The 22209-nt window shown below is 38.3% G+C and overlaps 1 protein-coding gene across 5 annotated transcripts in view; it reads left to right on the plus strand.

The window, feature by feature from the left end:
* The window catches only part of FHIT (fragile histidine triad diadenosine triphosphatase), a 1742479-nt gene that overhangs the window by 178432 nt on the left and 1541838 nt on the right, over window positions 1-22209 (plus strand). The gene's annotated exons all lie outside the window — the stretch shown is intronic.

Genomic DNA, 22209 nt, shown 5'->3' on the forward strand with positions numbered 1-22209 from the left:
TCATAAAGCTCTCTCCAGTTTGCTCTGAAACTCTCTATTTTGTTATTTCTTTTGACACAATAATATTCTACTATGTTCATATATCAAAATTTGTTTAGCCATTCCCCAGTAGATTGAAACCCTCTTAATTTCTGGTTGTTTGTAACTTCAAAAAAGAGTTGCTATAAATAATTTGAGCCTATGTGTCCTTTTCCTCTTTCTTTGATCTCTTTGGGATGCAAGCCAAGAACTTGTATGGCTGGGTCAAAAGGTATGCACAACTTAATGACAAGGTGCCTGGACCTATTCATAGCTCCACTAAAAGTACATCATTATAATGTACCTATTTTCCTACAGCTCCTTCAACATTTGTAATTTCTCTCTTTTTTTGGTCATTTTTGCCAAGCTAACAGTTTTGAGATGGGATTTCAGAATTGTTTTAATCATCTAGTGATTTAGAGAATTTTTTTGGTATAGTTGTTAATAGGTTGAGTTTCTTCCTTTCTAAACTTCCTGTTTCTATCCTTTGACCATTTGTCCATTGGAGAATGCCTCATAGTCTTAGAAATGTTAATGCATTTTTAAATAGTTGGATTTGGGACTTTTATCAGAGAAACATCCTCTAAAGATTTTTCTTAGTCATTGTTTCCCTTCTAAATATAATAAAAAAGGAATTAATTTGTGCAAAATCTTTATAATTTTGTGTCATCAAAATTTCTATTCTATGGGATTCTATCATTTGTTGGTCCCTTACATATAAATATTCCTGACTGCTCTGATTTGCTTGTAATAGCTCCATTTATGGCTGTCATGTATCCATTATAAATTTATCTTAGTATGTGGTATAAAGTATTGGTTTGTACCAATTACAGATTCTGGGTAGAAAAGTTTGTGGTTGCTCCCACACCAGTATACAGGCCAGGAAAGCAATGAACTCCTCTCCCTTGATTGTGCCACCTTGGAGGAACTAGGAACTTACAGATCCCCAGAGTATACCCTCCTCTGAACAAAGGACTCAGAAGTCAAGTAACTGGCTGGAAAAATGCCCAAAAAAGGGAGAAAAAAATAAGACTATAGAAGATTACTTTCTTGGTGAACAGGTATTTTCTCCTGTCCTTTCAGATGAGGAAGAGCAAAGCATACTATCAGGGGAAGTCAAGACTTCTGCATCCAAAACCTCCAAAATAAATATGCAATGGTCTCAGGCCATGGAAGAGCTAAAAAAGGATTTTGAAAATCAAGTAAGAGAGGTGGAGGGAAAAATTGGGAAGAGAAATGAGAGCAATGGAAGAAAATCATGAAAAGCGAGTGAACAGCTTGCTAAAGGAGACCCAAAAAATTCAGAAGAAAATAACACCTTTAAAAATAGGCTAACTTAGCAAAAGAGGTCCAAAAAACCAGTGAGGAGAAGAATGCTTTAAAAAGCAGAGTTGGCCAAATGGAAAAGGAGGTTCAAAAGCTCACTGAAAAAAATAGTTCTTTAAAAATTAGAATGGAGCAGATGGAAGCTAATGACTTTATGAGAAACCAAGAAATTACAAAACAAAATCAAAATAATGAAAAAATAGAAAAAAACATAAAATATCTCATTGGAAAAAAATTGACCTGGAAAATAGATCCAAGAGAGACAATTTAAAAATTATGGGACTACCTGAAAGCCATGATAAAAAAAGAGCCTACACATTATCTTTCATGAAATTATCAAGGAAAACTGCCCTGATATTCCAGATCCAGAGGGCAAAATAAATATTGAAAGAATCCGCTGATCACCTCCTGAAAGAGATCCAGAAAGAGAAACTCCTAGGAATATTTTAGCCAAATTTCTGAGTTTCCAGGTGAAGGAGAAAATATTGCAAGCAGCTAGAAAGAAACAATTAAAGTATTGTGAAAATACAGTCAGGATAACACAAGATCTAGAAGCTTCTACATTAAGAGATTGAAGGGCTTGGAATATGATATTCCAGAAGTCAAAGGAACTAGTATTAAAACCAAGAATCACCTACTCAGGAAAACTGAGTATAATACTTCAGGGGAAAAAATGATAATTCAATGAAATAGTGGACTTTCAAACATTCTTAATGAAAAGACCAGAACTGAATAGAAAATCTGACTTTCAAACACAAGAATCAAGAGAAGCATGAAAAAGTTTCTCAGTATTTGGGTAGTTGAAGGGATTATACACACACACTCACACACACACACACACACGCGTATATAGACAGAGAGCACTAGGTGAGTTGAATAAGAAGAGATGATACCTAAAAAAATAATATTGAGGAATGAAAGAGGAATATATTGGGAGGAGAAAGGGAGAAATGGAATGGGGCAAATTGTCACTCATAATGGAGGCAAGAAAAAGCTTTTTCAGTGGAGAAGCAAAGGGAGGTGAGAGGGAAAAAGAGAAGCTTACTCGCATCACATTTAACTTAAGGAGGGAATGGCAAGCTCACTCAATTTGGTATGAAAGTATATCTTGCACTACAGAAGGGTAGGGGAAAAGGGGGCAAGTGGTGTGAGAGGGATGATAGAAGGGAGGGCAAATGAGAGAAGGGAGTAATCAGAAATAAACACTTTTGGGGAGGGACAAGGTCAAAAGAGAGAATAGAATAAATGAGGGGTAGGATAGGATGGAGGGAAATATAGTTAGTCTTACATAACATGACTATTGTGAAAATTTTTTTGCAAAACTTTTGCAAAACTACACATATACAGCCTATATTGAATTGCTTGCCTTCTCAGTGAGGATGGGTGGGGAGGAAGGATGGGAGAGAAGTGGGAATTCAAAGTACTAAGAATGAATGTTGAGAATTGTTTTTGTATACAACTGGGAAACAAGAAATACAGGTAATGAGGTATAGAAATCTAATCTTGCCCTACAAGAAAAGAGAGAAGGGGATAAGGAAAGGGAGGGATGTGATAGAAGGGAGGGCATATTGAGGGAAGGGATAATCAGAATGCAAGTCATTATGGGGTGGAGGGAAGGGAGAGATGGGGAGAAAATTTGAAGCTCAAAATTTTGTGGAAATGAATTTTGAAAACTAAAAATAAATAAATTGTAAAAAATGAAACAGAAAAAAAAAACGAGAAAAAGTCCATGCATTCCTATGCCATATAGTGTGTTTAACAGTAATGGATATTGAATTTGTCAAATAAAATTTTAGAGTCTTTTGATATGATTATGTAGTTTTTATTATTTATGTTATTACATGTTTTATTATGTCTATATTCTTCAAACTCTTCATTCCTTGTGGAAATCCAGCCTGGTCATAGTGTATTCCCTTTCTAATATGTTCTTCTGGTCACTTCATTATACTTTAAAATTTTGGCATTTATATTCATTGTGTATATTGATCTATCATTTGCCTTCTTGGCTTAGTGATTTAGGTATCACGCCTTATTTATACCATGGAAAGAGATGAGAAGATTTCTTCTTTTCCTCTTTCTGCATGCAGTTTATATAATATTATCATTAATTGTTCTTTAAAAGTTTCATAGAATGTACTTGTAAGTCCATCTTGTCCTATAATTTCTTGGGGGAGGGAGTTCATTTATTGTTCTTCAATTTCTTTTTCTTACAATCAGTTGTTTAATCTGTTTCTTCTTTTAGTAGTCTGGATATTTTGTAGTTATGTAAACATAAAATAGAGTAAAATAGTTTCTGATCGTTCCATTTATTGACCTTTCAACTGGTGTGAATTCTCATTTTTCATTTTTGACATGTGCAATTTCGTTTTTCTCTCTTTTAAAAATCTGATTAGCTAACAGTTTGCCTATGTTATTAATTTTAAATTATAACAAGTAGTTTTATTTATTAATTCAAAGGGTTTTGTATTTCAATTTTATTAATCTCTGTTTTGATTTTCAAAATTTCTACTTTGTTGTTAACTTGGGGATTTGATTTGTTGTTCTAGGTTTTTTTAGTTGCCCAATTAAATTGATTTATTCTTTCTTTTTTGATGAAATATTTTAAAGATAGATTTTTCCCCTGAAGACTTCATTAGCTGCATTTCACAAGTTGCAGCATGTTCTTTCATCATTGTCATTTTCTGTGATGAGTTTTTTTTATCATGACTTTTCAGTTTTTTAAATTGAAGTTATTTAATCACTAATAAGTTTTTTATTCTTTCTTCAAAGATATTTTAAGTAACAGATACATACACACAAATAGATATATGCATACATACACACATGCACCTCTCTCTCTCTTTCTGTCTTTCAAATATGTATCCACATTCACACACAAACCTCTACCCTGCCAGCCCTCTTCACTCCATATTGTGATCAAAAAATGATGAGTTTAGGCTTTCCATTTTTCTGCATTTTTTGGTTTAGTCTTTATGGCCTACCTTGTGCCTCAGTATATTTGTTTATAATTTTTGTTAAAATGTCTTGCATATCTAGGAAGTATGTAAATTCTTGTTTCCATTCAGCAATCACCATAGATCTATCATCTCTAATTTTTTTGAAAATCTATTGATGTCTTTAACTGTTTTTTTTTTTTTTCCTCATTAGATTTGTTTAGGTCTGAAAGGGGGCAATTAAGGTCCCACAATATAGTTTTATCATATATTTCTTCCTGAATTTTGATTAATTTTTTCTTTAACTTTTTAGATATTATGCAATTTGTGTGTATATTGAGTATTGATATTATTTCATTATCATGGCCTTTTAGTATAATATAGCTTCCCTACTTATCTCTTTTTATCATGTCTATATTTATGGTAACCTTATCTGAATTTATGATTGCTATTCTGCTTTTTTCAGTTCAGCTAAGAAGTAGTATATTATACTCCAGTCTTTCATTGTAATTACATTTGAATCTTTATGCTTTAGTTATACTGTAAGCTACATTTTGTTGGCTTCCGCTTTCTAATGAATTCTATTAATCCTCTTCTGCTCTGTGAATTTATGCCATTCATACGTATAATTATAATTGCAAATTGTGTACTTCTTTCCATCCTGTTTCATTATATTTTCCCTTTGTTTCCTGTTTCCCACCTCTATTACAAAGAAGGTAGTAGTGAACGGTAGTGTGGCAGCTAGGCAGCATAGTGTATGTGAGTTAGAGTCAGGAAGATTCCTCTTTCTGAGTTAAAATCTGGCCTCAAGACACTTACTAGCTGTGTGACTGTGATTAAGTCACTAACCGTATTTGTCTCAGTTTTCTGATCTGTAAAATGATCTGGATAAGGAAATGGCAAGCCACTCCAGTATCTTTGCCGAGAAAACCCAAACATGGTCACAAAGAGTCAGATATGATTGAAAAATGACTGGAGAACATGAAATGGTGTAAGAGAGAGAGCTTGCATAACACTGATAATTTGTAATTTAAATAGTATTTTCCCATGTCTTGGGTTCCTTTTCTTTTCCTCTTGGTGTTCCCCTGTCCTTGGTCCTAGGTTTTTACTCTTTATTCCCTGTGTGCTCCTATTTCCCCTTTAAGTTGGACATATACCACTAAAAATACTACTATTTATTGGTATATATGTATGTAGATACAGCTGTATTCACTCTTCTTTTATCTGACTCAGATGAAAAGGAGGGGCATGGGATGGCTCCTCCCCCACTCCTTCCACATTTATGTACTCTGTATATGTTTCACCTTGATTATATTAAGGAGATTTTCCTACCTTTTCTCTCTTTTTATTCCGCAGTATAATCTCCTATCCTTCCCATTTCCATTTTTGCCTGAGACAGTGAAAATAGAATAAAACCACTCCTACTCCTTCTGTCTGTCATATTTACCTTTCTCTGTGACTCATGAAGATATTAGAGTTTTGAGAATGCATTTTTCTCTTAAATAATTTATCCCATATGGCCTCTTCCAATAAACAAAGGTTTGAACCTTTCCATATTTCTCTTGGCTCCTGGTTTTTATTTTTGTTCCTCTCCCCCTCTCCCACTGCCCCCCCTCCAATTTTAAAATTTCTGCCCAGTCTGATCTTTCAGACAGGAATGCTTGGAAAACCTCTTTCATTTAAAGTTTATTTTTCCCCTGTAAGAGTATACTTAGTTTTGCTAGATAATTTTTGGTTGTTGAAATTTATCTTTTAATTTTGGGAGAATATTGTATTCCAAGCTCTCTGTCCTTTAAAATGGAAGCTAAGTCTTGTCATTCTGACTTTAACTTTTTCATTCCTGACTTTTTATTTCTTTTGGCTTCTAATAGCTTTTTTTTCTTTCTTACCAATTTTTCTTTTATTATCTTTCTCCCTCTCTTCTTTTTTCCCCTTTTTTTCCTTCTCTCCCTCTCTTTCTCCTTCTTTCCTTTCCTCCCTCCCTCCCCTCCTTCCTTTCTTCCTTCCTTCATTCTTTCCATCTATCCATCCCCGGAAATTCTAGATTTTAGCTATGATTTTCCTAAGAGTTTTATTTGGGGGTTTCTTTTAAGAAGTAACAAGAGATTCTTTGTTTTTACTTTGCCTTCTCAATATAAGTGGTCTGGGCAGTTTTAATTTATGATTTCTTGAAATAGAGTATCTAAGTTTTTTTTGTGGGTAGGGTCATGATTTCCAGATAGTCCAATAATCCTCAGATTATCTCTCCTTAACCTGTTTTTCTGGTCACTTGTTTTTGATATGCTATTCCTTATATTTTCTTTTTTAAAAAAAAATCTTTCGATATTGCTATATCTCATCATTGCTTTATTGAATTGTTGTTTTTTGTTTGGACCATCTTGATTTTCAGGACATTAAGTTGTTGGAAAAGGTTTCTCAGTTTCTTTTCTAAGGTGTCAGTTCTATTTTCCATCTTTTCCTCCCTAGCTATGCCATTTTGTATCTCTTGTTTCATTTTTTCTTGGCTTTCAAAGTATATGGGTTGAAAATCATCCTGTATTTAAAGATTTTATTGTCACATCATGTGATGATGAGCTTGGGTGAATTTCTCTCATGGTTTGGGAAATATTTCCTATTTGATTTCAAGGTTAATCCTTGCTGATGGTTACTTTCTTAATAGTTTGTCACCTGTTATGATTGTTGATTTACATTAAAATAAATATTAGTTTTGAAACTGTAAGTTATAATGAGAAACAATGGATTTAGAATCCCAGAACCTTAGATTTGGAAGAGTCCTCATCGGTCATCTAGGACAGTGGTTGTCTAGGTCAAACCCTCATAGCATATGTGAACCCTGTCTAGCCTCTGCATGAAGAGTGTCTAGCAACTACCCTGGAAGGCAGCCTCGTCCATATTGGGACAACTCAATGAACTTCTGACCTAGTTCAGTAGGGACAACTTTTCCAGTCTGCCTTGTCTCACTAGCAATACCATCTCTTCCTTTTGGTGAGTCCCTTCCATGCCAGTCATGCTTCCCTTTAACCTGGTTCAAGCCTGACTCTTTTTAGATTTCCAGATTCCTTCTATGTCTCCTTTTTATAGTCTTTCTCCATTACAGTGGAAGTTTCTTGAGGATGGGGACTGTCTTTTTGCTTTAATTTGTTTTCCTAGTGTTCAGCCCAATCCTAGCATTTAGTGAGTGCTTGTTAAATTCTTTATCTAATCCAATCTAGTCTAATCTAATATTTAGCGACCCTTTCTTTCAGTTAGTCTAAAGTTTACCTACTTGGAACCTTTTCTCATTGCTTCTGGTTCTGTCCTCTAGGGCCAAGCAGAAAAATTCTAATCCCTCTTTGGTTGTAAGTTTTGCTTGACATATTAGTATGTTTGTGCTTCTGTTGGAGGGACCTAAGAGAAACTCAACAATTCAATTATGTTTAATTTGTAATTAACTCCCTCCCAAGCAACTAAAGATGCATAGCATGGAGGCTGCAGTTCTTGATGGGCAAAGAATGGTACAAAATGGTTCCTTCAGAGAATGCTTAACTCAAGGTTGGTCACCAAGATGGTTGCAGCTTTTGCTCCACTGAACAAAGGAAGTTTCTATGTAGGCCACTGAGTTTGAGACTAGAAGTATGGGAACTAATGAGTAAACACTGCATCAGTTCTGTAAGAGCTATGGAAATGTTCCAATATTGGACAGGATGTAATCTTGAATTCATTAAATGAATATGTGAGAGCCACTTAGAATCCATGGTCCTTGCTCTGTCTTTTACTGTTTTATAAGACTTTCTGTGGTAACCAGGAGAATGGGGGAAAGGATGTAATGCAGAAATTCTGGCCTATTTGGGAGTTTTCATTCTTAGTCACTGTTTGTGATTGAGGAAGCCATGTTGTGTTAGAAATTGTTCTTCGTTTGGAGGCTGAAGACCTCCAAGGTTCCAGGTTTGAATCCTGACTTTTCACTTACTATCTCTGTCATCTTGGAAAAGTTCTTTCCCCCTCTTTTCTGAGTCTATATCACTTCATCTATAAAATAAGGATGATTATTCTTCCCTCATCTTTGTTGTTGAGTTGTTTTTGAGTCATGTCTTGCCAGGCCTAGAGGCCTGAGGGCTACCCGAGTCTTACCTTACCTCTATCGCAGGTCTTTGGCTGGCCAAACCGGATAAACGTATGAGAGAAGAGACTTTCCGGAGTCGAACAAGGGTTAAGCTTTATTCAGGGTCTCGGTTACATGTGCAGGGGAAGCTCTTCCTTAGGAGGGAGAGAGAAAATCTCCCAAGGAGGCAAAGATCTTACGATAAGAGATTGGAAGCAGAAGTGTAAGTGGGGAGAGAGGGGGAGGGGAGAGCGAAGAGAGGGAAAACGGAGCCCTCTGTCCTGTAAGGGCCCCTCCCGAGCTAAGAGAGCCTTCAGGCTTTCCTGACCCTAATTAAGCTCTCCGGCCGCATAGTTTGCACCTGAATACCGTGCCTGTAGATAACAATAGGTGTGCCCAGATCCGGGACAGTCTCGAGGGCAGGGAGAGCTCTCTCCCATCACGTTTCTCACGGGAAGAGGCGGAAATACACGAGATAGCTCGGTCTCACTCCTCGATTCCCTGCTGTTTTCTGGGGGGCCTCATGAGAACTCTAAGATTTAGAAGTTCCCACCTTTACCCACCTGAGACTGTCCACATGGAATTGAGCTTCCACCCCCAACAATGTCTAACTTTTTGTGGCCCTGTTCAGGGTTTTCTTGGCAGAGATACTAGGACAATTTTTCATTTCCTTCTCCAGCTCATTTTACAGATGAGGAAACTGAGGGAAACAGAGTTAAGTGACCCTCCCAGGGTCACCCAACTTAATAAGCATCTGAGACTGAATTGGAGCTCATGAAAAGTGTTCAGTTCACTGCACCACCTAGCTATCCTCTTTCCCTCTACTACCTCAAAGGATTATGGGGAAGATCAAATTAAATAATATAGTCAAAATGCTACACAAATGACCAAAGAGTCACAGACTTGGCCATCTATCCTGCCCCATAGATGAGCAAGAATCTCGGTCACAAGCGACTGATCAAGAAGGCTCCAGCATTTTGAGGCTGAGTACTTGGGAGAAAGATGGCATCATACGCAGACATAGGAGAGTGGGAGAAGGGAATGCATTTATGAAAGAATAATGAGTTCAGTTTGCATATACTGCTTAAATGACAGTTATTATTTATGTTGTATCTTTTTCTAAAAGTAAGGGATATATACCTATATGTATGTATGTATCTATGTACATATGCAGTCTTTAAGGTTCTCCTCCAAAAAAAAAAAATGGCAGTTTACTGATTAAGTTTGTTTGGCATCATTTGAGGGCATTTAGGTATTTATCATAATTAGGAGTATGCTTAGCTGTCACAAAAACAAGCTTAAGAATCACAGTGTTACACGCTGGGGATGCCTGAACTGAAAGGCAGACAGATGCCATGTGGGGAAGGCGAAAAGGGCCCACATCTGTCCATAACTAATAAGTACTCCTCAGGCTATAAAAGAGTATCCCATGGATGCTAATGACAGCCGTTTGGGGGGGGAGGGGGTGACCTGAGATCTAGCCCCTGGGTGTTGGTGATGGAGACCTAGCACTGTTTTTGATTATAAGGAAACCAGTCTAAAATATAAACAAACTCATTTTAAAATGGGCCGAGGTAGCACAGTAGAAAGAACATCAGGCCTGAAGTCAGGAAGACAAGTTCAAATCCAACCTCCGACACTTATGAGCCGTGTGGTCCTTGTCAAGTCACTTAACCTATGTCTGCCATCATTTCCTCATCTATTAAATGGGGATAATAAAAGTGCCTACTTCCCCGGATTGTTGTGGGGATAAAATTTTATATAATATATATAATTTTACATACATACAGGTATATATATGTATATGTAATCCACATATATGTGCATATATACATACATATATATGTATATATAATGTGTGTGTGTGTATATATATATCGAGAGAGAGAGAGAAAGAGAGAGACATATAAACGTTTAAGCACCATATAAATGCTACCTATTGTGGCTATTAGTATTTTCAAAAGTCATATGAAATAGTCAAAATGTTGGATATGAAGATCCTTTTAATGAGTAGTTTGAGCATAAATTAAAGAACCGGAAGACATTCTCCCAGATGTTGAGTGGGACCTTGATGGTGGATTTAGGAAAATGTGAGCAATTCAAGTCAACAAGTACTGATTAAGGACTTACTATATGCAAGACACTGTTCTAGGTGCTGGGGAATAAAGACACATTTCTAATATTCTGGAGAAATGAATAATTAATCCCCAAGTAGAGGATCATGGGTATAGAGCTTGAAGGAACCTGAGAGGGCATCTGATTTAGCATACTTACTATAAAGAGATGAGCAAATTGAAGCCTAGGAAGCCAGTGGGACTCAAGGTCACGTAAGTGGCAAAGACAGGAGTGAATCTGGTTTTCTTCCACCTTTTCCCAATGCCATCTACATTATTTGGAGAGAGAGCTAATCATGTTGCAGACCAAGGAAGGCTTCCTCTGTGGGATGGTACTGGGACAAACCTTGAAAGGAACAATGCACTCTGAAAGATGGAGGTGAGGGGTGGCTATTCATTAGTCATGAGAGGTGAGAGATAAAATTCTTTGCAAGTAGGCCATTTGGGCTGGAATGCAGAACATGTGTGTGAGAGAAAGTAATGGGATAGGTCTTGAAAGGTAGCTGGAGTCAGATGATGAAGGGATCTCAATGCCAAAGAATTTTATCCTAGAGGCAGTGGAGAGGTGTGGGGCCATGTGGGCAGACCTGGGCTTTACAACGGTCATCATGGCAGCTGCATGGTGGATGTATTGGAGAGGCAGAGACTGGGAGCAGGGGGACCAATTAGGAGTTCAGAATGGCAGAATGGATTGAATATTGAACCAGAGGAGAAAGTACAGTGCCCATATCCTTGAGATCCTGGATCTAAGTATTAAATATGTAAGAGACCTTAAGTCATTGAATAGGAAGTTCTTTCTGGATTCCACCTAAAGCAACCCAGCCTAATGAGAGTAGATGCTGGTTTTTAAAGCATAGACAAGAAGGAGATTTTACAGCCTCCTTTAAAAATTTTTGGAAGCATGAGAATGGGGGTTTTGAGGCTGGTGACAGTTGTCAGCATGTACCTTATTTTTTCTTTTGCCCCTTCTTGCTGTGCACAGCTGGAAATACAACCAGGGAGATTAAACTCCTTTATTTTATTATGCTTTGGGAAATCTGAACAAGAGACCAGTGTTACTACAAATGAATTCTATTTTCCTTTTTTATTTCTCAAACCAAAATCCTAGGAAATCTGTTACTCCCTCGGGTGACATCAATCTTTACTGGTACAATGGGACTTGGTTCCTCTTCAGAGGCTTCTTTCCAGGCCTAACTTGAAATAAGGTTTGAGGTCTGTAGGAGCCGCAGACAGCAAGATGTCACTAAGCCTGTAACTGCCACTGTAGTTTCTCAGCCATTCTCTCTCCCCTTTTTAAAGCAGGCCTTTCTTTTCCAACATCCGTTCCCCTAGGTTGTCACTAAGAAATGCAAACTCTTTCATTCCTTCCCAGGGAAGGCATTAGTTATTTCCCATTCTTTTCAAAGCTCCCATGGTCATTTTACCCAGTTGGCCCAGGAGACAGAGACACATGAAATTATGAACAGTAAAAAGGTACCATGGTTAGAACAAAAAAAAAAAATCAATGAATTTTTATAAACTCTTATCGATACTAAATTTTACTTGCAGTGATGTTTGGACATAAATTTCAGGAAATTATATGTAAATGTACTCATTAGTGCTCTGTAATATTGAGCATCTATTTTGACTTTAGGCACAAAAGCTATTACTACTTATTAAAAACAGTAATTGATTTTCTGTTTTTTAAAACTCAGAATTTTCTTTTTCATTTTGATTCCATCTCCCTTTTTTGGAGGGAGGCAGAGCATTTATAGGGCCCAACCAATGTTTGCCTAGGGCATGTAAAGGATTTTAGGACAAATTACATTGTGCTCTAATAATTTTGAGGGCATAGTGGAGAAAGGGAAGGCACAGTGTTAGTGCATCAGCTGTTTGGAAATGAATTTGTTCCAGCCAGAGACAGGGACTCAGAACAAGTTGAAGGACTTTCTGATAAGGAATTACTCTCCAGTTATATAGTCTTTCATCTGAACCTCATAGTTCTTATTTTAACATTTTTATCTTTTGATACCTAGATGAAGATTTGATATCCAAATAATACAACTAATGAATGAAAAGCAAGAAAAGAGCAAGGGGTAGATGACTGGTGAAACATGTTCTGGGGCCAGCTAAAGTCTGTGAAGCATGGGAGTTTGCACTGACTCACTCACCAGTCTCTTGTTACAGGTCAACGATGGCTGCTGCCATGCATCTGGTATCTCATCAAGGTGGACGATCTCTTCAGTGGCACAGCTCATAACCTGTCTATTCTTTTTCATTGTCAGAAATCTTATCCGTATCTTTCTGTAAATCCTTCCCTTAGGGGTCACACATATAGGGTTGAGAAGTCTGTCCAGAATAGGAGTGCTTCCTTTTTTTGTGTGTCCTGGACTTTTTAGGTGGTCCAATGAAGCTTACGGAATCTAATGCATAAAATAAAATCCGTAGGATCACAAAGGGAAACATTTCTGTTGGAATACATTTATAAAGTATATTTTTTAAAAAAAGAAAAACAAATCCACAGACCCTAGTTAAGAACTTGTGCCCTGGATCTCTTTTTAGTATGTGAGTAAAAATTAGCATTTATTAAGCAATTACTAAAGACTGTGCTAGATTCTGGGAATATGAAGATATAAAAATGAAATAGTTTCTCCCCTTACAGGGAACTTACATTCTATAGGAAGTACAAGCACATACATGCATGTGCATATTTGTTGTTGTGGATGATTGTGATGAGAAGGTGGCAATAATGACATCTTCAGCTAGTGCTTTAACTCAGCCTTGAAATTGTTAGAAGCAGAAGTAGAGAGAGAGAGAGAGAGAGAGAGAGAGACAGAGAGACAGAGAGACAGAGAGACAGAGAGACAGAGAGAGACAGAACGAGCGCTTTCCTTGGCATGGGGAATGACTTTAGCAAAGGCATGGTGACAGGAGATGAATAAAGAATAGGAAGAAAGTTTATTTGGCAATTTTGTAGAGTGCATGAAGGAAAATAATGTAGGATATGATTGGAGGCCAAGAAATGAAAGGCTTTAAATGTTAACCTATAACATCATTTGGACAAAAGGCATTTTTCATCCACTTGGATTCTCCTGTGTAGATAGTTAGGCCAGACTCTTTGAAATGATTGGATATCATTTAAGAGGAGCTGTCGTGTTCTAGGACTTGTTGACAGAATATAAGTTCTTTGAGGGCAGAGACTGTTGTTTTTTCCTTTGTATCTTGATGTCTGGCATAGTGCCTAGAGATTCAAAGACATTACAGGTCCCCAATAGATGCTTCTTGACTGATTGATGCAAGAATGTAAAATCGTCAGCACATGCAAAACCCCAAAATCTCATTATGGTATATAAAGTCAGCCACAGAACCATGGCTTTGATTTTCATATTTTCTGTCTTCTTATAATGTATAATTCTAATGTATAAAATGTGCTTTAATCTATCCTTGTTTTTATTAGCTTGTCTATGCTTTTGTTACCTCCCCCCACTTGTATAGATTACTATCCCTCCACATTTTCTCATTCAGTTAATTACTATACCTACCCATCCCATAAATCTATAGAGAGAGTAGTAATCCAAGGGGCTGCAGACCTCCTCTGGCTCTTTTAACATATCACAGAGACTGTTGTTAATGACCTGGCTGTCCCTCATTGGATCATAGCCCTTGAGTGGGAAGGGACCTCAGAAGCCTTCAGTGAAACCACCTCATCATTTAGAGGAGGAAGCTGAGGTCCAGAAAGGTAGAAAATGCTAGGTGATACAGTAGATGGAGTGTTGGACCTGGAGTCAAGACCTGAGTTCAGATGTAGCCTTATACACTTGCTGTGTTATCCTAGGCAAGTCATTTAACATCTCTGTGCCTCAGTTTCCTTATCTATAAAATGGAAACAAAAATAGCACCTAACTGCCAAGGTTGTTGTTGATCAAAGAAGAAATGTATGTAAAGTGCTTTGCAAAACTTAAAGTGCTCTATATATGTTTGCTATGTTTATCCTTCACCCAGACTCCCTGACTGACCCCCTCTTTTTCTCCTCAATGGATTTCACAACACTCCTTAGGTGAAAGTTATTGTTTGTAATTCATCGCTGTTTATTTCCACTTATTCTACCATATTTCTATTGCTATTCCATATGATATTCCACCATATCACTGACCATCATGATTTCTCTACATATGAATAAAATATTTAACCTTTCAGTGAAAATTCCAAGGAATTAAACATGAGTATCTTTTTCAGGCATATATAGGATTATTGTGAAGTTCAAATGAGATAATATATTCAAAAAGCACTTGGAAAAAAATTTAAGTACATATAAAGGTTTGCTATTAATATCATCATTATTAATAACACAGATATTTCAGGTCCTAATTTTATTTTGGCATTTTTTTAATTAAAAAAATTTGGCTTCTCATTTTAGTTATAGCTACTGGATCTTGAATCAATCACTACGGAATTTCTGATGGTTCCCACAGTTGAAGGGGTCCCAAACCCAGGACTCTGAATGGTGCTTTGCTTACCTTAAAGATAACTCAGCTACATGAAAAGAACACTAGATTTTGAATGGGAGGGAATCCCACCTTAGTGATCTTGGGCTAGGTCTGCCGTTGCATCCTGGGCCATCTCCAGTCATCCTGATGAACATCTGGTCACTGGATTCTGATGGCTCTGGAGGAGAAGTGAGGCTGGTGACCTGCACAGCCCTCCCTCACTCAAAACAAAGTCAAGTGCAAGTCATGTCATCATTTCTGTGATGGTGTGATCTTCTTTGGCAGCGAAGGACGAACACAACAACAACAGTATAGACGTGGAGAATAAAAAGCTTTCAAGAAAAACGAAGGCAAAAGGGTCATCTGTGAAATGTGTCAGATGACAGGAACATGAGTTGGTCAGGAAATGAAAGCAAGGGAAGACCAAACCTTGTGTTCCATGGGGAGGCTCAGGATATTAGGAACAATTGAGGAAGGTCCTGAACAAGCTGAGTGAATCCCATGGTGAAAGTGATGACAAGACATGGACACAGGAGGGACAGGCATGGATGGGTTGGAATCCACATTATTACAGGGAAAATCCATATTGATGAGCTGTACATTTCAAAAATCCCCCTCGCTGCATGCACACACTTACAGACATTCATACATACCCCCACATTCACATGTACTTCATTAGCAAAGTACCGAATTTCTTCCTGACAGCATAGAGGTGGGAACCAGCTTCAACAGGCTCTCAAGAACCAATGTTTAAATTGCCAGTTTTATCATTGGGATGGGGCAAGCACCACAAATCTGAGCTTGATTGTTTTGTTAACTGTCTAGACTTACGTGATGGAGAAAATGTTAATTATGTGGATTAAACATAAAAAAGGGTGTGTTGGGTGTACTTCTTTCCCCTCCTCCCTATCCACCCAAGTTAGTTGTTAAACATTTAACAGCACACACTCGCTTCTGGGTCACCTTTGAATGAATTCGAGAACAAAATTTCAACAGATATTTCTAAAATGTGTTCTGTGTATGAGGCACAGTGTTTAGTGTTGAGAATTTAAGGAGAAGTAGGATACTAGAGACTCCTCTCTCAAGGAGTCTGCCTGAAGAAGGTAGCAGAAGACATGCACACAGATATTGATGATATCCAGGAAAGAGTGAGAAGTGTAAAGGAGGCAGACATCCTGACCAAGTTCTATAAGAAATTTGAGGATTGAGGGATCACTTTCAGTGGAGTGCAGGGACATAGCATGGAAGCTTCCACAGAACAGCCCCTGATTTATGCCACAAATAGACATAGATTGGGTAGGTAGAGGTAGAGATAGAATGGATTGTGGGGTGGGGTCCAGGTCTGGCATGTGGAAGAACAGGTAGCAGAAGCAGAAGCAGAGGAGAGTGTGGGAAAAAGAATGGAGGATAGGAGTTATCCAGTTTGAATTGCAACCCAGAGCCCAGGAAGGGGCACCATATGGGATTAGACCAGTAAAGTAGGTTGGAGCCAGGTGCTCACAAGCCTTGAGTGCCTTCCACAGTGATCCACAGGAAAGACATCATTCAAGCTTTTCTATTTATAATTTCAATTAAGATTATTTACTGGATTGTAGCCAGGTTTCTTCTATTTTTAAAACACGTAATTGCTTTATTTTTTTTGTCTTGTTGCAATCTGTTTTGTTTTGATATCATGCGATTTCCTGATATATCTCTTCCTGCCTCCAACCTTGACACTCATTGTCCATTTACTGCCCCCTAAAAAACAAACATACAAACAATCGGAAAGCAACCAATAGCTCCTTATCCCCAAACCAACAAGGAGCAGCTAAAGAAACAGACCTTCAACCTGTACGGGACTGCATGACATCATATGCCACGTTCCACACCCATAATGAACCTCCTCACCACATCCCCCAAGAGGAAGGAGATTCATCTCATCATCTGTTCTCTAGGACTAAGGTTGGCTGCTCTAATTACTCAGAGTTCTGCCGCCTTTTAGTGATGTTTCCCAGATTTATTTTAAGTCTGGGTTTAATTTCAAGGGTGAAATAGTGTAAAATATATTAAAGAAAAAGTATGACATGTTAATAACCCTATGCCATTACATAGCTTTCAAAAATACCATTTAGGTAGAGGCATATCTTAATTTTCCTGTCCCTATACTTAGATCTATCTATCTATCTATCTATCTATCTATCTATCTATCTATCTATCATCCATCTATCTATCTATCTATCTATCTATCTATCTATCTATCTATCTATCTATCTATCTATCATCCATCTATCTATCTATCTATCTGTCTGTCTGTCTGTCTGTCTGTCTGTCTGTCTATTTATCTGTCTATCCATCCATCCATCCATCCATCCATCCATATATACATATACACATGCATTCACATATCTGTATATATAGGCATCTAGCTGGCCCAGTGGATAGGGTGCTGAGCCTGAAGTCAGGAAGACTCATCTTCATGAGTTCAAATCTGGCCTTAGTCATTTACTAGATGTGTGGCCCTGGACAAGTCACTTAACCCTGTTTGCCTCAGTTCCATGTCTGTAAAATGAACTGGAGAAGGAAATGGCAAACCAGTCCAATATCTTTGCCAAGAAAACCCAAAATAGGGTCAGGAAGAGTTGGACATGACTGAAAAACAACCAAACAACAGTGTACCGGGCACTGTGCTGTATTTATTATTATTGCCTTGTGATTATTATAATTTGTGCTGTTATATGTTTCCAGACTTTCTTTATTGTAATTGTGAAGCAAACTGGGCTTTGAACCTCTGTACAAGGACCCTGACATACACAGGAGGGCCTGCTGGACAGGTTGTTAGATCTGCTTTCCTGAAAGGAAAGCAACTTTTGAGGGGTCAGCAATCTACTTTAATCAAACATTTATGTCATTCACTTAGCTCAGGGGAAAATATCAGCACCCTGAGCTTCAGAGAAAATACAAACAGAAAGACCAACAAGGCTTCCAGCTGTCTGACCATAAGCAATACATACATCACAGATCAACAGACAGATGCAACTGTCTGACCATACATACATAGTTACCAGACAGAGCAGCACCAACATCTGGGCTTTCAAAGACTGGGGGGGCTAATCGGGGGCTAATCAGAAGCTACCCAGAGTCTGCTCAGACCTAGCAAACGCTTCTAATGAGTAAGCCCCAAAACAAAACCTCACCTCAGAGTATATGTACACTTTTCAGAGCCAGAGGGCATCACAACCTGTAAGAACTAGTGACTCATTAGAAATTAACACAAGGTGTGGGCCTTCCTACAAAGCAAATCTCCCCTAATCCAGCTGCCTGTAACCAGTAAGCCATTAATGGGGAAGATCTTTAACTCTCATTAACATAATTGACACTACAACCTCTTGTTGATGAAGAAGTTTAAGCTTGAATAGCAACCTACCACACGACTTAACTTAGGGCTCCCATTTCTAGTGTTTATCCCAGAGGTTTGCAATCCCCTTTAGTTACAGTGATGGGTGAAATAAAATTAATTAGAAGCTGGAGTCTGATTTTAAGATGGGATGCCAGACACATATATCAGATTATTAGGTGAGTTATAAAGCAAAACCTGGGATTTATATATTTAGGACTCATAATAAATGTCTGTCATAGAAATCAGATGGCTCAATGTACATCCTTTGAAGTTCATGGAATCACAGAATTTGCACCTTTCCTTTCCCCAGCAAGCATTTGGGATCTGCTGCTTTATGAGCACAAGTTCATTCTTCCTTGACCCTCCTTGGCAATGTGAACAAAGATCAGATATTAATCTCATAATCATAACCACCAGACTTTTGTGTAAAGCAGATGCTGATGAAGGGAAGCAGACTGTGTTTGCAGTGAGAAATTAGAGTTGATTGTTTGTACTCCAGCTTGATATATTCTTTGCAATAGATACACCTTTGGGTGTCAAAATTTGCCTTGAACTTGGTAGCCTATTTATCCATAGGAATATTGCAGCTGCCATACCACATCAGACCTGTGTGTCATCTAGCTCATTCTTTGGGGGCACTAGAAGCCCCTGGGGACATGCTAATGGGAGGCTACACTTCTCTGTCCTTCTCAGGGATGTCACTGAGGCCCTGCTAGTCTGAACCAAGAAGGGTTTGAAAATCACTGAGTCAGGAATCAAAGGGATCACAGGATTGAAGGCTTAACAGAACCTTAAGGATCACTGAGTCCAATTTCTTCATTTTACAGTTGAGGAAACTGAAGACCAGAAAGGTCAGCCTTGCCCAAGGTCACAGAGGTAGCTAAGCTGGAATTCTAACCTCAGACTGCAAAGCCCTAAATGCACACTTTATTCTATGTGAATCAATCATTCAATGACTATATTACAGGTTTATTCTAGGTAAAGCACAGTAGATGCTTTATTAGCCATTTACTGTGTACCAGAAAGATATAAATAGAGCAGTTCTTGTCCTAAAGGAGCTTCCACAAGATGATGGGAGATATCAATCAATTAAGCAATTAAGCATTTATTATGTGCTCTACTGTGTGGCAAACACTTTTTTTTTTAACCCTGGGAATATATAGAAAAAACTAAGTGGTTCCCACATTACTAATGAAGCTTAGTCTAGCTGATCAAAGGCAACTAATACATTGATAAAACCACCTACACTGCTTCACCGTCACCCCTCCCATATACATTCCCTCACACCCACCCACCATCCCCAAAGCTCTTACCATCACCATCACTGCCAACATCACCACCGCGGCCACAACCATCATCACCACTGCCCCCGCCACCACCTCCACCATCATCACCATCATTATTACCATCAGTGCTATTCTCATACCTTTTTTAGAAGCAGAAGCCACTTGAAATGGAGAGTTCAATTCTGTATTCTCTAACTTTAGGTATGTTCTATATCTCCATCCCACAGCAGAATATAAGCTCCTTGAGCACAATAGAGGAAAGAACACTAAATACTGAGAGCTAGAGGACTTGAGTTCAAATCCCACTTTTATGTCACTATCTGTGTGACCTTGGATAAATTACTTAACCTCTCAGGGACATCTATGTGATGAGCATTTTGAAATAAGTAGCCCTTGTGATTCCTTCAAGCTCTGAAGGCTGTGAGACTTTGACAAGAAGGGATAGACAAGGATGTCTCATGAGGATCATGGCAAACAGATTTCTCTCTCTATTTTAGCCACATTTTACATGTATATCTATGTACATACATAGATATATACATACATGTATACACACATATATACACATGTAATCTTTTAGCCAAGATGCTCATGAGACACGTTAATAGATTTACTATAATTGATCTATAAAGTACATATCTACTTCAATATTAATATAAATACACACATGCACGTACATTACCTGTCTGTCCATCTTTCTGTCTTTTTGTCCATCTTTCTGTCGGTTCTAAGGCTTTTACAATACACTTTTTCTCTTCACCTGACATACAGTAAGAAAGTTCCTTGAGCTGGACATTCAGTTAGCATCGACTCTGTTTGTGTCCAGTGATGTTTGTTGTAGCTGATGTCCGGTCCTGAATCCTCAGTATTTATGGCATCGCTTTCCCTACTTTGACCCTATTGGCAGAAGTAACAGAGCTGGGTGCCGAGGATGTTGATAAACGGCAGCGGTCTCAGCTCTGTATTCTTGTACCTGCCTGGGCTCCAGGCTCTGTTATTTGAATTGCTGCTCATTATAACCGTACCATTAACTGGAAGTGCCCAGATATGACAGGCAGGAGCAGGCCAGCCAGGGCACAGTCACTACCTCTTCTAGAATGTCAAGCTTTGTTGGGGGGGTGGGAATGGGGGAAGGGGCAGCGAAAATAAACTCAAAGCAACAATGACATATTTGGTTCAAGGTAGGCAGGGTGTTCGGAGACCTCCTCAGTCTACTTTTCACAGGCTTTGGAGTGAAAACATGGACAGTGCATTGGGTTGGAAAAGAAAGGTTGATACTGCACATTTTCTTAAATCAGGAAGATGCCCATGAAGGTTCCAGAGTGGCTCATCCTATCCGGTACAGATGCAACCTTCTGGGTTATGGCAGAAAAAGATCATAGGAAGAGTAATTCAGTGACTAGGTCATTTTCCATTGGTTTAACAGCCACATAGCATCTATAGCTTCCTTGTGCTTATGGGATAAAATGACCCCTCTAAGTGGCATTCGGAATAATCGAATCATAGATGTAGAGCTAGGAGGAACCTCAGAGGCCTTCTAGAGCAACTAATCTTTCATATGAAGAAATTTAGGCCAATCCAGCTTAGGTGATTCTGCCCAGGGTCATGCCCCATGGAGTTCATTACCTCTAGGCAGCTATCTTTCACTCTACTGCATTGTCCCCTAAATCACTTTCAACCTGGTTCCAATATATCTTTCCAAACTTATCTATAGTACATATTCCAATAACTTGCTGTTCCTAGAATAGGAAATCCCTTCTCCTACCTTTGTGCCTTCACATAATCTGTCCTCCATGCCAGGAATACCTGCCCTCCTCACCTTCTCTGTGTCTGCAAGGCTCACTTTAGGCACTGCTTTCTGAAAGTGGTCCTTTGGAAACCTCCAGTTGGCGGGACTTCCCTCTTGTCACCCCTATTACTTTGTCTTCACTTTCTCTATAGTTTCTATTTTCTTATCCATTCACTTGGTATACCCCTTTCTCCACCCCATTTGTAGATAAGTACCTTGAGAGCAGGGGCTACAGTCCTTTTGGTGCTTGTGTGCCCAGTGCTTAATGAATAATGGATACTTAAATGTTGAATTGAATTATTGAAGATTTATGGACACATAAGTTACTGTATAGAGGCATATGTTATGTTAGTCCAACACTTAGCTCATATTTATATGCGCACTTACAGTGGCTTACAAGATACACTAGTGGGAGGAAATAAACTCTTCAAGGAGATTCTGGATCCATCAGAGTATCAAAGAAAAGAGCTTGTGTCTGTGTAGTTTATCAGAAGTCTGGAACACTCAGCCTCAGAGCCACATGTGTCCCCCAGCACTCGAGTGCAGTTGAATCAGATTAAAATGTAATTGGGAAATATTTTACAAAATAAATAAAAATACAGCAGAACTTAGATAATGTTAATATGTGATTTTCTAAGTCAGCATGCCCCACAGGGATCCTTATGTAGGGTTTAATGTCCTCCATTTCTATTTGGGTTTGACATTACTGGTCCATTTGTGCACATTCTTCACTTTATATTATTTGGTTATTTATGTTTTTTAAAATTATGTATTTTTCCAATTAAAATGCCTTTATTTCCTCTCCTTTCCACCACCAGGC

Source organism: Notamacropus eugenii, chromosome 3, assembly GCF_028372415.1.
Source record: "Notamacropus eugenii isolate mMacEug1 chromosome 3, mMacEug1.pri_v2, whole genome shotgun sequence".
Taxonomy (NCBI): domain Eukaryota; kingdom Metazoa; phylum Chordata; class Mammalia; order Diprotodontia; family Macropodidae; genus Notamacropus; species Notamacropus eugenii.